Source organism: Pteropus vampyrus, unplaced genomic scaffold, assembly GCF_000151845.1.
Source record: "Pteropus vampyrus isolate Shadow unplaced genomic scaffold, Pvam_2.0 Scaffold18, whole genome shotgun sequence".
Taxonomy (NCBI): domain Eukaryota; kingdom Metazoa; phylum Chordata; class Mammalia; order Chiroptera; family Pteropodidae; genus Pteropus; species Pteropus vampyrus.
In genome coordinates this window covers 4,622,524-4,640,551 of record NW_011888799.1, presented here as the reverse complement: position 1 = coordinate 4,640,551, position 18,028 = coordinate 4,622,524, and positions in this window count along the sequence as shown.

Here is an 18,028-nt window from a genome sequence, read left to right as displayed (position 1 = left end):
TCTGTCCTGATCCCACTGCAATCATATAAAACCTTCCTTATCAATCTGAGAGCAACTGCTCTGTCTGAACCCTTCAGAGGGATGGCACTAAACCCAGAGAAATTAGCTCTGATTTCCCAATTTTGAGTCTGTTAGATGTGTGGAGAGAAATCACATGATTTCTAAATGTGTGAGAAGCACTTGTTCCAGAAACTGTTCTCAGTGCACCTGTTTTCCTGCCTAAGAGAACTGAGCAGCTCAGAGGCAGTAACTACATGACATTCAGTGTTTGCTTTCTGAGGTTGCTGGTCTGAGGCCTGGAGTTTAGCAATTTCAATGTTGCCCTTGTTCATGAGGTTGACAAAAAAAGACCAGGGGCAAGGGAGGTACCATTGTGAAATGCTATCTAGGAGAGGCAGAACACGTTAGGGCAGTGTTTCTTAAACTGTTGTTCTTAGACCACTCGCTTCAGAGTCTCCCGGGGGATTAGTTTAAAATGCAAATTCCAGGGGCCCCTCCAGACTTACTGAATCATAGCAGGTAGCAATCAGTGGTTCTCAAGCTTGCTTGGGAGTTAGAGTTCCGAGGAGTCTTCATGCTCCTTGCCAAACACCACAACACAGTCATAGTAGATGTAACCAACTGCTTGAGGTAGTGTGCTTGTATGCTTAACTTAGTTATAGATTAAGTAGAGTTTAAGTCCAATATATTAAACTTGCCTGAGAAATTATACACAAAATTGGAAGACAAATGGTTGTGCTGGATGCTTTTCCATTTGCACTTGCAGGCCTACTCTTCATCCTTTTCCTTCCTGCTCTGTGCCTAGGAACCTGACCAACGTTGGCTAAGTCAACAGACTCCCTTGCCCACCAGCTTCTGGTTGGGTTTAGCCACTGGGCAGTATGAAAGCAGAGCAGAGGATGGAAAGAGATTGAAGGAAGGGTTTTTACCTCTGGGCTCCCTCTCTGTGAAGTGGCTGCCTTTCTCTACTGGAGGCCTCTTCAAGTTCCTCACCCAACAGCTACTATCTCCAAGTTTGGGCAACTGCTCCATCCCCTTGCACCATTAGGCCCAGAGGTAATAATAACTCACCACTATCACTGGCCTCAGGATACTGTGGCATTCCTTAATGGTTTCCCCAATTCTGCCACACTTTTATCAAATGCTTTGCAATTACCCAGTTTCAGTGAGCCACCTGTTTCTTGCTAAGACCTTCAATGATATGATAGTGTTATGTGGTTAATTACACAGGCCTTGGAATTAAACAACAGCCAGTTTTGAATCCCACCTCTATAACATCCTTGAAATGTGTCTGATCTTGAGTGACTCGGTTAATTTCTCTAGTCCTCATCCTGGAAATATTCTTCATTGCCTCAGGGGCATAATAACCAATACTGGTCATAATTCTTGATGCCAACAACTGAATCCAATTCTGGCTATCTTTAACAGCAAAGAAATTTAGAAGGAAGTCAGTAGCTCATAGAGTTGATGAGAAGGCTGAAAGACCAGGTTTTGAAAACAGTAGAAACCAAGAGAGAATGGAGAGTAGAGTCCACGGATGAGGTTATTTCATGAGACAGTCAGGTGATGAACTTGCCATTGATGTTACTGCCCCTGTACACTTGAAGCCACCAGTACTTGCCACCATACCATTCCTGGACTCTCAATGCTTAAACTGCCTCTGTGCAGTCATCTCCAACTGGTCCTGCGTTTTGTATCACACCCTCAGGATCCAGAATTCTGGGAAGACTCACGTATTTGGCCAAGTTTAGGTCAAATCATATGCCTGTACCATAGATACCAGGGAAAAGGGGCATACTCAATAGAAAGGGAAGTTGAGCTCTGCACCTTAGTGAGACCCACACTTTGGGGTATATCACCCAAACAGAAAAGGCATTGGGTGCTAGAGACCTAAAAGATGACAAATATTCATTATACAACCTCCCAAAGCTGATAGAATTAAATAAGATAACCTGAGTAAAGCACTTGGCACATAATAGACCTTCATTCCATGGTAGTTACTCCCAGTACCATTTTAATTGTGGTCTCGATGCCTAGACTGGGGGCTTAGGGAAGCACACACCTCGTACACAGGCAGAGAACCCTAGGAACGCCTTGAGGCCTTGGGGTCCATTTGACCTCATATAGAGCTTTTATAGGCATTGTCTATTTGGACCACTTGCCTCAGAAGCAACTGGGTTGCTTGTTAAAATGAAAATCTCAGCAACTGGTCAAGATGGCCTAGAAGGTAGAGGCCGTGGACGCCTCCTCTCATGACCACACCACAATTATAGCAAAACTACAGAGCAATCATCATGCAAAGTCACCTGAGGTCTGGCTGAACATAAGCCCTACAACTAGGGACAAAAATAAGAAGTAACCTTCAACCAGTAGGAGGGATGCAAGATGGGCCAAACCCACAACCATGTGTGGTGATCGAGAATTGGAAGGTTATCTTGGCTGCAGAGCCTCTCCTCAACCTGAGGACCGAGGAGTCCTGGCCCCACACTGGGCTCCCCAGCCCAGGGTTCCAAAGCTAGGAAGAGAAGTCTCCACAATCTCTGGCTGTGAAAACTAGCAAGATTATGGATGAGTGAGATGGGGGGGCTGCAGGAGTTATAGGCGTTCTTCTTAAAGGGCCCACACCTGGACTTACTCACTGACAGACTCACTTGCTCTGAGGCAGCTGCTTGAGGAGCCCCAGGGACATATGGAGAGACACTGGGTTGTCAGGCTTCAGGGCAAGGGCTGGAGGGGCAGCTTTCTCCTGGACAGAAGGGCTGGCTGTACCCATTGTTCCTTTGTTGAGCCCTCCCCAATCCCAGTGTGCAAATGCAGGTGCTGCCATATCTGAGTCTCCATCAATTTGGATAACACAGGCTTATAGGTGCCCGAGAACTCAAGGTAGGAACCGAGGCTGGCTGCCACTAGTGTGGGGCTTGGAGCTGGTCGGCAAGAGCGTACAGGGTACGCTGAGGCCAGATGCTGCTTCTTTGGGTTTTGTGAGTCTTTGAGAGATTTTAGGAAAGTCTGTAGCAAGAGCCAAGACAGGCCACTTGTATGGAATAAACCAGTGGAAGCGGCTTGGGTGAGCTCAAAAGTTGGGAGAGGTGGAGTCTCAGGGAATCACCTGGATGGAGCAACCTGTGTTATAAGGATGCTCAATGAACTTAGGGGAAGAGTAGATTAAACTCAATGAGAACTTTAACAAAGAGACAGAAAATATAAAAATAAATATAGAAAACATAAAAGGGAAGTAGTCGGAAATGAAGAATACGATACATGAGACGAAGAGTACAGTAGAAGGAGTCAACAGATTGGATGAAATGGAGGATCGAATCAGTGATTTAGAGAATGGGATAACCAAGGACACCCAATCAGAACAGCAACAAGTCAAAAGAATCCAAAAAATGAAGATAGTTTAAGAGGCCTCTGGGACAACATCAAGTATAATAACATTTGCATCATAGGACTATCTGAAGGAGATGAGAGAGAGCAAGAAATTGAAAACCTATTTGAAGAAATAATGACAGAAAATTTCCTGAACCTGGTGAAGGAAATAAATGTATAAACCCAGGAATTTCAGAGAGTCCCACCCAAGATGAATCCAAAAGGCCCACATCAAGATACATCATAATTAAAATGCCAAAGGTTAAATACAAAGAGAGAATCTTAAAAGCAGCAAGAGAAAAACAATTAGTTACCTACAAGGGAGCTCCCATAAGATTGTCAGATGATTTCTCAACAGAAACTTTGCAGGCAAGAAGGGTTTGGCACAAAATATTCAAAGTGATGAAAAGCAAGGACCTACAACCCAGATTACTCTATCCATGAAAGCTATTATTTAGAATCAAAGGACAGATAGTTTCCCAGACAAGAAAAAGCTAAAAGAGTTCATTACCACCAAGCCAGTATTATGGGAAATGTTGGAGGAATTTCTTTAAGAAGAAGAAAAATATGCTCTAGCCAAAAGATAGTATGGCTGAATGGATAAGAAAACAAGACTCTACAAGAGACTTACTTCAGATTAAAAGACACACACAGACTGAAAATAAAGGGATGGAAAAAGATGTTTCATGATAGACCTAGAGGATATTGTACTGACTGTAGTAAGTCAGAGAAAGACAAATATCATATGTGGAATCTAAGGAACAAAATAAACAAACAAAAAAAAACAGAAACAAACTCATAGATACAGAAAACATTTTGAGAGTTACCAGATGGGAGGGGGTTTTGGCAGGTGGGTGAAAAACGGAGAAGGGATTAAGAAGTACAAATTGGTAGTTACAAAGTTGTCATGGAGGTATAAAGTATAGCATAGGAATATAGTCAATAATATTGTAATAACTATGTATGGTGTCAGAGGGGTACTAGATTTATTGGGGTGATTACTCTGTGAGTTATATAGATGTCTAATCACTATATTGTACATCTGGAATGAATATAATATTGTATGCCAACTACAATTGAAAAATAAAATATATTATTAAAAAAATGCAAATCTCTGGGCCTTCCCCAGACTTACCAAGTCAGAGTCTCTGGAGGTGGAACCAGTCATGTGTATATTTGCCAAGCTTCTCTATTGATTCAGCCACATGACCATTCTTAAGAATCATGGTGTAGAGTAAGAATAAAGAAGGCATGTCAATAGGAAGGTTTGAACTGGACCTTGAAGGGGAAACCAGATGTGAATGTACAGTGTCACTCCAGACAGGGAGAATGACAGGAGGGGTTATGGGATGTAGTGGTCAGGGTCCAGTGATGAGAATATCTTGGTAACCTGAGGAAGTGAGTGGAGTAGAGGTGGGACATCAGATGGATGGGTCTAGATTTGCTATGGTGGAGAATGGAGAATTCTTGAGTGTTGTCCAATAGGGCGATGACATAATGAAAGCAGGAAGGAAGATGTCACAAGGGCATCTTCTGCATTTTCCTGAGCTGTGTCCTCTCACTAGATTTCCCTCAGGGTTTCTCAATTGCAAAGTAACAGCTAAGCCTCTCAGGGAAGACGGAAAACATTCATGTGAGGCAACATCCTCTAGTGGCTGCTAGAGCCCCTGAGAATGGCCAGCACACAGTAGATCAAAAGAGTGGATAGAATGGAGAGGATGAGGCTCTGGGGGGTGGTGGTGGTGGAAATGGCTGCTGCTGTTGCTGCTGCTGCTGCTGCTGCTGCTGCTCTAGGCCTCAGGTAAGGAGAGGCAGAGAGAGGGAGGTAAATGCCAAGGGGAGGTACTTACTAAAAGGGATTTTCTCTTCTTTATGGGGAACTGAAATGGGATCAGGAAGGTAATAAATACAGACTGTGCTGGTTGACCTTAATCCAGCAGGGACTGTGTGATAAAACAGAACATGGGAGTTCCTCTAGTGCACCTGAAAGTTGAGAAAATTATGTGAAGTCGACGAAACAATCTCTCATTGCTATGCTGATACCCTGGGAGGTGTAAAGCAGTATAAGGCATGGTCTCCCCTTAAAGGAATGTTCAGGCATCAAGGTAGAGGAACGTGAGTAGGGAAAAAGTTAAAGTGGAAATATGAAGACCAAAATACAGTGGAAGTCACTCTAGCACAGCACAGAGAGGGAGTGTAGAAAAGAGGTTCAACGTTCTGAAATTGGACAGAGCTGGGTTCAAATCCTGTTTCTTCCACTTTCTCCATATATGTGACCTTAGGAAGTTTTCTCGCCTCTTTTAGCCTCAGTTTCTTCATTTGTAAATAATATCTCCTCAGAAGTATTCATTTGTAAGTGGTACCTACTTCAGAGAGTTGTCCTAAGAGTTTAACAGCAGACTGCTATAAAATACTTGGCTCAGTATTTAGGGCTTAATAAGTGCTTAAGAAAAGTTATAGTGGATGACGACGACGATGATGATGATGATGCTGTAACCAGGTGTAGGGTGATCAATGATATGGAAGGTTGAGAGGATTAGCGTTAGCTGGAACCGTTCAGTAGATTCCTTCTGGGACCAAATGGTGTGGCTATGGGTGGAGAGGAGTGGGAAGAGCATTCAGCTTGGGGACAGCAGGAGCTAATATAAAGTATTACATACCTGAAAGCAAGGAACATGTCTGGGAACCACAGGTAGAATAGAGCATGGGTGGTAAAACTGGTTAAATTCCTTTTTTTTCCTTTAAAAAACTTTTTATTATGAAAAATTTCCCTATAACATATAGGAAGAATAGCCACCATAAACTCATCACCTGGATTCAAACTTTGAACATGATCGATATTTTGCCTTTGCCTGAGCGGTTCCATCTGTGTGTATATTGGTGAAAATGTTAAAACATTTCACAGTAATTGACAGAAATCCTAAATTACTCTTAAATGCTTAAGCTACTAAGACTCTTGCATGTGCTCTTGTATCTGAGGTGCAGTCTTTGGACGTAGGGATGGTGGGAGAATGATCTGTTCAGTGAAGCACTTTGATTTCTCATTCTAGGATTCTAAGCTGTGGATAAAGAGAAGAAAATGTGCCTACTAGAAGGAAGGAACCTGACCATATCCCGTACTTAAACATTGCGCTATATGCCTCCGGCATCAATGCCTGGCAGCTGGTGGGGAGCCAGGGCCCCCCAGAGACACTGGTACGCATAAACACTAGAAAACACTAGAAACACAGACCTAAACCAGGCCCAGGCTGGGAGATATCTTCTGGAGGATAATGCTATCAATGCTGTAATCAGCATCACAGTGACAGAGGCAGGACTTGGGGCTGCACCAGTGTGTGATTGATCTCTCACTTCAGAACCCCCATGTGCCCTTTCCTACAATTTTGCTGATATAGTGTGAAGGTGAGCAGCAGTGAGAGCCTGGTCAGGTTGTGGAGGCTGAGCTCCTCAGCCATAGGCCAGAGCTCCATCTGCCATGAGGGTTGCTTTGGAGAGAGGGCACAGAGTAATGGGGAAAGCTCTCCACCCGAAATCAGAGCACTTGGGTCTTCCACTCTCTCGCTTTGCAAGTTTGAGGAAATCATAGCTCCTCTCTGGGCTTCAGTTTTCTTACTTGGTAAGACAAGAAGATTGGACCAGGTCATCTCAAAAAATCTTACTCTGGCAGAGAATCTGCTAGAGGAACTGGATAACTGAATGACTATGTGCCAAGTATTGCCGCTGTTTCTACTGCACAAGGGAAAAAGGCTCCAACAGGCTATGTTCCTCACTACGTTTTTCAGCTGATACATGGTGCAGCTGGGCTCCTACAGAGATCTTTCTGATTTGATTGTCTTTGATGAATACTGGAAAAGCCAGTAAAAACTGTCTCCTTTTTCAAGGGATTTAAAAAGTAGTAGATGAGGAGTAGACTGCGAAACGAAGGGCCTTTCACTGATCTTGAGTTGCTTCTCTTGGGTGGGAGCATGGCCAATTCTCCCCATCCTTTCTTAGAAAGTCTGTCTACTCACAGTAGAGATGGAGCTAGGAAGGTAGAGCCTAAAACTTCTGTCTCAAGCTTCTCAATATATCTTTTCCTTTTGAGCTGGAGAGGCCTCCACCACACAGGACACTGCTTGTCTGCTTCCTGCTAACTCGAATATGTGAATATCAGGCCAGGGTTGGGCTGAAGTTCAACTTCATAGTAGAGTCTGGAAATAAAGAGTTGACTAAGCAAAATGGCAATGCTGTAGGCAGGTCTGGAGGGAAACTATTGAACCCACGTGCTAGAAAAAAAAATCCCCCAGTTCTTTAAGAACATCCAGTGATACCCGATAATTAACAGACTGGTTACAAATGGTTTTATACAGTCAGTTAAGCAGTTTCATTGCTCTATACTCAGGAACATTTTTATTAATTTGGTCTTAGTATTGGTTCACGTGGAAGTACTAAACTATTGCTCTTTACAAAGATAAGTGGGGTCATTGCAGGATAACAGGAGGTGCACTGGCCTGGATTCCTACTCCTTCTCTACTCTGAACCTACTCAGTAACCTTGAGTAGGTCCCTCACCCTCTTCTAGGCTTTCTCCACGGTGACATTCATGGCTCCAATTCTCTAGATTTCTCTGTATTTATTAAGTTCAGAGAAACAAAGACCTTATATTTTACCTTTGGCAAAGTTTGTCCAGTAGAAGCTTGGGCCCCATCAGCTCTGAATCCATCATTCAGTAGCTGCCTGGTTCTGTAATTCAGACAGTAAAGACAACAAGAGAAATAATTTAGAATGACTGAGCCCATACTGTTGAATGACAGTGATATCAAGTTCAACACAGGATAAATGTAAACATAATTATTTTCATCAAACCACACATAACAGGCAGTGGAGTTTTGATAGCAGCTTTATATTCCTTTCTCCATTAATTGGAGAAAACTTTAGACTAACGTGGCTAAGGAAACAGTCTGGTATAGATTGTTCCTGCTCAAAGGACTTATTGGTCTTCCAAGGTAAACAAGAATATAATCCTTTGAAAAGGACATCTGAGTAAATACTATGGTTGCATGGAGAGGAAATGACACCCAAGGGTTGTTTTTTAGTTAGATTAAAACAAATGAATGGAGAGTTCTTCCTGGAGTGGTGTTGGGCCTGCTCAGAGATATGTGTACTTTCCTTCAGTAGATTATGGGGGAATTTTTCTTTGTTTATTCTTTCCTTTTCCAGCTGGGGGACAGCATGGCAGCGGGTAACCACAGAAAGAAACTTACATAATGTGATGATATTTGGAGGTGATGAATGTTATCCACCCAGCCCTACTACAAGGGAGAGACCTGAAATAGGAATTTCAGGGAGAAAAGGTGGGGCATGAAGGGTAGGAGGAGGGAGCTTTCCTGCCTAATGGACAAGCTCCATGATGGGTTGAAAGCAGGAGCAGAACCTGTTGTGGGGCACTTGACTGTGGTGGGCTGGGTGGACATGGGTGCTGAGAGCTGAAAAATTAGTCTAGGCTCATTGGACAAGACTCCAAAGGCTGAGACCAGCAAGATATACAGAAATACACAGCAATGGAGTCAGGAGACGTGGGTCCCAGTGCTGGCTCTGCTGCTGTCTACTGAGCAACTTTGAACATTCCCTGTCTACCCTATTCCTTGGGTGGTTAGATTAGATGATGTTGAATGCTTCTTCCGCCTTTGACCATCTAGGATCCTATGAACTTTTATCCCCCGAATAGAGTACAGTGCCATGGCGATGAACTTGGGAGAAGAATGCTCAGACTGTAGGAGAAGAAAAATTGTTCCAAACATCTTGGAGGTCCCTCTCCTGCTCAGATTAATTATCCAGTCTGTGGCAACAACCTGGCAAGCTTAGGGTATGCTGTCCCATCTTCATCAAGCATTCTCTGGGCACCCAGTAAAGGTCTGATGTCAGTCGAGGCCCTCAAGAGTTTTTTATCTCTTTGGGAACATGGCACCTATCAAAGATAACCAACCCTAAAGGGCAATCTGTATTTAGCATAAACTGTGACTGAATGAGGGTCACTGCATGGAGGCCACAACAAAGCAGAATAAAACTTTGGGATTAGCTGGAGCCCTCTGCTCATGCCCCATACATGGGCTACAGAGAGCCAGGCTGGATCATATGGAGGACTATCTCCTGCTTCAGGAAGGCCGAGGGAGTTCTGAACCCCAGCAGACAGAAAGACCTCCACTTCTATTTCTATCCCGAAGTCCTCAAGCAAGTCTTGAATGTTACTGTCTCAAAGCAGCAGAAGTCCTATTCATCAGCTGCACAGGAAAGGAGCTGGGGTTTGGGGAGCTAAGAATGTATAAGTGTACTATACTCCTGATGTTAAGGCATTACCTAGAAAAGGTGGCTCAGGTGAGAATGTAACCTGAGCAATCAGCAGCCTCTTCCTTGGAGTTAAGGAATGGGATTGACAGAAATCCTTCCCTACCCAGAGTTGCTGGGGTGTGGGGGCTGGAGGTGGGTGTAGAGAACACTAAATATAGGGGCAGAAACTTTGAAGGTAGCAGAGGAGTAATAAATGCAGGAGAGGAGGTGGCCGCCATGCCAGGAGCAGGCAGTGGGAATGCACACATGGAGTATGTCAATTGCAAAGGTGGGCAGTTTGGATGAGTAGAGAAGAGATGGGTAAGGTTAAAGCAGGACCATAAATTCAGAGTATGAGAACCCTGAGTGCACTTTGTCCTGTAGGCAATGGAGAGCACGAAAGGCTTTCCTTGGCCCCTTGAGAGGAGGAATGAGGGCTCAGTGCAGAGTGACACAGTAACTGTGTGCAGCAGGTATGCAGAAAGGAGAGATATTAGGGGCAGGAGACCAGGTAGATCTCTTTAGGATGAGAGCCAGGGCAAAGGATCATGGGAAAGGTAAAGGCCCATCCTCGAAGGGTGGAAACCCCTGCTCTGCTGCTCTCATGGTCAGGAGAAAGGGAGCAGGCTGAACTTCAGAGCAAACATTCAGCAGATACCTTGGATTTAGGAGGGTTAAACCTAGGACACGAACACTTGCTCTTGACCTTTTAGGCCCGCCACTTGCCCCTGACCATTCTAGCCTGCTAATGCCAGCTATTGTTCTGACTTGGGGATTCATCCTGAAAAAGGGCCTGGTGTTCTCAATCCTGTTTGTCCTTCTCTGGAAAGCCTGGGCCTCATGTGTGTGGAGACTAGGGCTATGCTTGGGCGAAAATGAATTAGGAGACTGAGATGGTGGCTGCAGGTATAACTTTAGATGGACCATGTCCTAGTGGTTCCCCAGAGCTTGTCCTCTGATTTTCCTCACTTCTATTCTCAGGAGTCTTTGGACATGAAGCAGGGCTAGCCCTGGAAACTATGAATGGGGCTAGGTTGGGCTCCTCAGGACAGGAAGACCTGGAGGTGGGAGAGGCGGGTGAGGATTTTTGCTGCTTGGCAATCCAGTCTCTTCTTCAGAGGAAGGAGGGAAGCTGAAGCTGTGGCTGGCATGGACGGCTCATTTTCACATACTGCTCATTTCTCTCACTCCCCGGGTAAGGCAAACCCTGGGAAGCAGCAAAGTCACCCTACCAGGAGCTGACAGGCATGCCTTCCTCCCCTAGCAGACATTACATTCCACTCCCTGGTCAGTAAATAAACCAATAAATGAATTTCTCTCTCAGGTAAATAAAAGGCTTCCTAAACTTCTTCTGTTAGATCTCTGCCCAGCCCCTCTTACCCAGAGGGAGAAAAAGAGTAATGAGCTGTGGAAAGAGACCCCAGGAAGTAATCAGAGGCCAAGGAAACGGCAAATGATTTTTACTTAAATACCATAATTAAAACTTACAAAGCATAATTCAAACAAACTTTGTATTCATTCCCTTACAGCTGTCTAGACTCGCTTTGCTGGGGAAATTCTCTGGCTCTCCTTAAAACCTATGGTAGACCCATCACTCTTCTGGTCATTTTAAAAAAATAGACTTGATTTTTTTTAGAGCAGTTTTAGGTTTGCAGCAAAATTGAGGAGACAGTGCAGAGTTCCCGTATACTCCCTGTCCCCATGTTACCATTTGGGGGTGATTTGAACTCTGGTGTCACCCAGTGACATGGGGGGGGGCGTGGTGCAGATAACGACGCAGAAGTGCAATTAGCATTTGTCCTCGGTTCTTCCTTGCTGATGCAGCAAAGAATCACAGGTCAGTGAGATTTAGGAAAAGTAAGATTTATTAAAGGTGTATTTTAGAAGGAGATGGGCCAGGCTGAGGAAAGCTGTAGTCTTGTGGAATTTGGGAGGTGAAAATATAAAAGAAATAAAAGACAGAGTACGCCCCAAAGGAGGAGTGAGTTTTCAACAAAGAGAGCTGTAACAGTGCAGATATGGGAAGGTCTATATTATATTTGGGCCGTGGTGGGCCCATGCTCACCAGGAGGTGAGAATAGAAGGTGAGTAAGTCCACAGTATCTACCTAAACAATATCAGCCAAAACTAAAATTAAAGGAGATCAAATTTTAAAGTTTTTTTTTTTTTACTGTCAACCAAAAACAAATTAAATGAAAAATAAATATCCATTCTTTGTTAGGTTATGGCAAATACACCCTCTGTCTATTGTAGAGTTATATTATAATAACAAGTTCCTATTTACCAAAACAATGTATTGGACATTATGTGCTACATATCACACTGAAGCATAAAAACATAGACACAGAAAATAAATTCTTATTTTTTTCCTGTTCAAAAGTTATGGTACTTTTCTTGGAAACATCAGTATGTTTAAGTAAATGACTCCTATTTCCCACCAATCTCCTCTAATCTATTCCTGGGATACCAACAGGATCATTAATTGTTCAGTGACATTTGGAATATTCAGCTCCCAAGGCAGTGACATCAGTGAAAATAATTCCACTTTAGCATCTTGTAAACCGAAGTTTTCAAAACCTCATAAAATCAGAAATGATTACTTTTGGAAGCAAAGGCAGGTCATTTTTGGATAGGAGCTGGTTTTCAACGACCAGGCTCCTCTATGGGGATTAAAGGGGAGCAGTCATTTCATTGTACCTCCTTTGCCTGCATGGTGGTCTAGAGACCATCACCATCTCAGGACTGGGCCACTCTACTGAGTTAATCTCATGAGAGTCAAATGTGCTTACCTATCTACCATCTCCTGCATCCAGGCTCTTCCAGTCCAGTCGTTCCTCCTACCTGAATACTCCTATCCCACACACTGTGTGATTTTGCATAAGCCAATTTCTGTCCCAGGCTGGACCTAAATCTTCTCATTTATGTTATGAAGTAACACCTACCTGTAAGATAGATGAGGAGAGGTCAATTGCAAACAAAGAATGCAAACAAACTTTATTTTTGCTTTTGCTTTTTTTTTTTTTAATTTAAGATCTTCAAGTGTCCTAAACTGAGAAAACATACTCCTTATTTCATAGCACACAGTCACTCATAGGACTATGTTACCATTCACCTGGTTTAATGTGTTTTTTAATTTTTTCCGCCTTTATCCATTAGCTTTACTTCCTACCCTTCCCCCGCAGAGGCATCCTCTTAATACATTTAATGTATGTTACTTTTCGTATGTATATTTACATTTGCGTAGATCCTTGAAAATACATGGAATTGATTCATGTGCTTTATTTTAAACAAATTTCATTGTATGAAAAATGTGCATTTCCGGGTGGCTCCATAGTGTAGTGGTTAGGACATCTGCTTTGCACGCAGAAGATCCTGAGTTCGCGCCCCAGATGGAGCCATGGACCATACCCCAGGTGTACCAGGCCCCTGGTGTGCCAGGCCCTGGGTATGTCAGGACCCAGGTGCACGCCGTGAGCGTCTGGGAGGAGACGCCCCGCCTTCAGAGATCCAGTTCTTAAGGAGAAACAGCAACATCCGTGGGTCAGGGTGGGAGTGTGGTGGGAGGGATTAAAAAGGGGGGAAAAAGGTGCATTTCCATGGAAAACTGCATTGTCTCTAGCACACTCTTCCTTGTGTTCTCTGATTCTGATTCAATGAGAGCTATTTTATAATTCTGTAAATTATAAGTAATTGATAAACAAGCAAATTCTGTCTTGTCTTCCTTCCTCTGCTGGGGGAGAGACAAAAAACCCCAAACTGGTTTGTTTCTCCATGCAATTCATTTCAGCATTCCTTTACTCCATATAAATTTAGGCTTGACTTCTTTTTCTAACATCTGCCTGGTTCACTCATTGAGTATGGGTTAAATAAAACATTTAACACATTTATTTTTATTTGCATGAGAGTCATAATTTTACCTTTTTTGAAAACTGTAACTCAGTTTATAAATTTTTACTCTATATTGTGCTCCTGAGACTGTCCTTGATACTATGTATAAATCTAAATCTTTGATTTGTTTTTTTTTTACTGCTATGTAGGATTCCATATAATGTAAGTGTTAGATTTTGCTATTCCATTCCCCTAGGGATGGACACCAAAGTTGCTACAACAGCTTACCACAAAAAAAAAAAAAAAAAAAGGCAAAACCCTACAAAAACAAAAAACAGAATTTAAAAAAAAACATCCTCATTCTTGTGCCTGGAGGACCCATAGAAGATGTTTTCTAGAGTGCACATGCAGTTGGCATAAAGCCCAATAGACCAAGGGTTCAGAAATATACCCATGCACATACATTTGCCTGATTACTGCAAAGGTGCCTCTGTGACTGAGTGAGAAAGGTTGGTGATCATCATCTATGGGATAGTGACATAGGAAAAAAAGTCTTTACTCTTCTCTCACACAATACACAAGATTAATTCCAAATAGATCATTAACCTAAATATGAAAGGTGTAAGCACTATAGCTTCTAGAAGAAAATGTAGAAAATATGACCTTGGACTAGACAAATATTTCTTAAACAGGACACAAAAAATGGTAACTGCAATAGAGTGTATAACCAGGGATGGGACACTGAGTGTAGGATTTACTCCACATAGATGTTCCAGATTGCTTTCCAGAATTCTGGGTTATTCCTCTCATTGGAGCTTGAAGGTCCACTCCTTCTCATATTCTTACCAATACTGAATCTAACCCAATTTTCTAGTTTCTGCCAATCTGATGAGTACAAAATGACACTTCAATATTTTAAAATTAGTGTTTCTTAGATAACTGATGAGGTCAAACATCTATGTATAGGCTTATTAGGCATTTTTACTGCACTGTATCATCCACTTCTGATCATTTTATTTCCTGTTGGATTTCCTTTCTTTTGCTTGCTGATTTTTAAATAACTCCTTGGTTCATTTAGATATTAATTCAAGGTCAGTTTTAGACATAGCAAATATCTTCTATAGGTTTTTCATCTGTTAATTGTTGAGCCTACACAGGACAAAGCAAGGCCAAGACCAAGACCTGACTGATTTGGTCAGGAAAGATACAATGAGCTGCTTTTAGATTTAGACAGTTTACTACTTACATAGACAGTGAAAGGAAGATTAGCCAAAGGTGTCAGCTTCCTGTGGTTCTAGTTCCACACACCAGGATAAAAGGGGCCAGATAACTGCAAGGTGAGTTGTGTGACACCCCACTGCCAGGGATCTCATTCACAACTGTGCTCAGCGGTCTCACAGTCTGCTTCTCTGTTCTGAAAGGATCAGGCAGAAAGCCTCTTCCCTCATCAGAAAATGGGCGGTGATGAGAAACTATCTCTCTCCCTGGGGAGGTTGGGAGGTGAGTGAGAGATGTTTGCAAGAGGCCTCCCAGCCTCTCATTCTCTGCCATGACTCATGATGCAGAAGCCTTCGCCTGTGTGGCTTCTGTGGATGCATGCAAGATGGCCAGAGTGTCATTGTGGAGGTGTTCCCCAACATTGCTTTTGTCCACGATATCCTTTGTTTGAATATAAATTCTTATTTTTGAACTGAAACCATCTGTAACCACATTCTGTCTTGACCATGAGAACTGAAATCACATCTTACTGTCCATATTAACATGGCTTTTCCATTCCGTATTTACTTTTCTGTGAGTTTACTTGTCCAGGCATGTGGTTTAATTGTTCATTATAAAAACTCCCTGAAAGACCCATCAACTCTTCAATAGAAAGCATCAAGAGATAGTTTGCACACTAAGATTCTTGAATCCTTGCTTCAAAATCCTCATTTTGCTGTTTCAACCAATCCTGGATTAGTATGTCACGATCTTTCCCCAGTCACAATCTGGCTGCTCCTTGAAACACCTGCCTTAAAGTAAACCTCTTAATAAATTTCGACTTTGCCTTCCTCCAAGACTCTCCCACAGCTCTGCATAATTGGTGTTCTCCCTGACCACTATAAACCATAAACTTAGCTTTCTCTTATGCACAGGTTGTGTTGGTGAAGCCAGTGTTTGACAATGTAAACCCAACTATTTTTCCCTCATGACTCATGTTTTGGGATCTCATTTAAGATGTCCTTCCCAATCTAAAGCACAATCATCTTTTGAATATTGTATTTTAGGCAATGTACAAAGACATTCTCACATATTATCTTTTATTAGCTTTACAGTTTTGACATTCACAAATAAGACACAACAAAGAAATCTGCCCCCTGGGAGAGGGGCAGGCTATTGTTAAAGTTCACCTTGGTCATCTAGAGCTGTGTTATCTAATACTCTAGCCACTAACCACATGTGGCTATATACATTTATGTTAAAATTAAATAGAAAATGAAAATTCAGTTCCTCTGTCACACTTGTCACATGTCAGGTGCTCCACAACTGCACGTGGCTAGTGGCTACTTACTACGTTGGGCAGGAAAATATGGGACATTTCTATAACTCAGGAAATTCTAACGGTGGTGTTTTTTAGATTTTCGTTTCAACGTAACTGGTCAGTTAACAAGGTCTTCAGTTCCTTGTTATAAATTGAGCTTCTTATTAATACAGATGATAACTTTCTATAGTACATGGTACTTTAACGCCTGGGTCATTTGATTTATAATTTCCGTTTAATTAAAGCAGATATTCCTCTTAAAGAGAGAATCATACTTATGACTTTTTATTTTCCCTTCTCAAAGAAAGGGCTCGTATTATTTTGGTGCCCCAGTCCTTTTGCCCTTTATCTGGAGTCTCCTCCGTTGCTACCGCCTTGTCCTTGGGCCTACAAGTCTAAGTGTGGCCCACTGCATGGATGATGGGGACACACTGAGGAAGCTGGGGTAGATGGGGGCTTCTCAACAGGGTGCAAAGCATTGAGTATATGTTGAGAACAAGGTTCAAATGCCCAGCTCAGTTCTGAAATCTCTGTGAAACCCTGGGCAAGCTGCTGGCCTACTGTGAAGCTCAGTGTCCACAAGGAAAAAACACAAGAGGCTGGAGATGCACTCTGACACCCACGCCATCAGATCAAGGACCATGCACAGACAATGACTGACGTAAGGTCGAACAAGTCACGGCTCACACAGAAATGAGAGAAGTTGGCTTGGCCCTCAGGGCACTCATGGTCTGGAACAAAAAGTGTCCACAACAGGTAATGATAAAAACAGTCCAGGATCAGGGCCAGATGCTATGTGCTCATAACAGGAGCTGGGGTGGTAGTTACAGGCTCGAGTCCTCTGTACCAGCTTCTTGCAAGAGGGCCCTCTTGTGGTCCCTCACAGAGAGGCTAGTTGGGGAGCAGCCCCTGGAGGCACTGCAGCAGCTGGGGAACGGGACAAGCTCCAGCACAGTCTGAAGCAGGACCAACATGGCAGTCAGGAGTGGACTGTGAGGGGACTAGACACACTGGGGGCCAGAGACAGTGGTGGGCACAGATTATGGGGCCTTAATGCAGGCTGGAGCATCTAACCAAGCCAAGAGGTCCAGTTAAGGCAGGGTAGCTGAGCACTCAGGTGAACCTCATGGTGAGGACATTTGGCCACAAACAGGAAGTAGCTGTAGACCCCTCTCCCTTTCATCCCCTCTTATCTGAGGTCCCTCCTGATGCCTAGTGAAAGCTTGGACTCCAGGCCTTCTGGTTATTTGCTTCAGAAACTCCACCTTCCCACCTTCTCTTTCCTGTGTTCACCCTTCTCTCTGGGTCCACCGGGGCCCAGTTCCACAGCAGGACCAGGGCAGGGAGGTCTAGGGACATGTGAGGTCTTCAGCAGACCAAAGTGTCCACTCATTTTAAGGAGGTGAAAAATCACTATCTGAACAGCACTCTCTGAAGACTGAATGTGCCTAAGGAGAGCTAGGTTACAGGCTACTGGGAAAACCAGTGATGTGAATTCAACACCCAGTGGGATACACACGTGTCAGTGTGCAGTGCAGCAAGTGGACCTTAGATAAATTGATCAATTAAATTGCTACAATGTGTATTCTTTATGCCTAATCAAAGTTTAAAAAGTGTATATTTTCTTTGTTAGCGAGTATTAATAAATAGGTTTTATACAATAGTCTCTCTATATTTTTAAATGAAGTCTACATTTATAAATTTTAGAATAGTTTTAGATTTCAGAAAAGGTGTGAGGATATTACAGAGTTCCCAAATACCCAGTTTATTCTATTAGTAATATCTTACGTTATTACTGTATATTTGTTACAATTAATCAATCAATAAAGATATATTATTTTGAATAAAGTCTATACCTCATTCAGATTTCCTTAGCTTTTATCTAATATCCTTTTTTTTTGTTTCAGGATCCTATCCAGGATACTTGATTACATTTGGTCATCATGTCTTCTTAGGGTCCTCTTAGCTATAACGGTTTCTCAGAATTTCTTTCTTTCTTTCTTTCTTT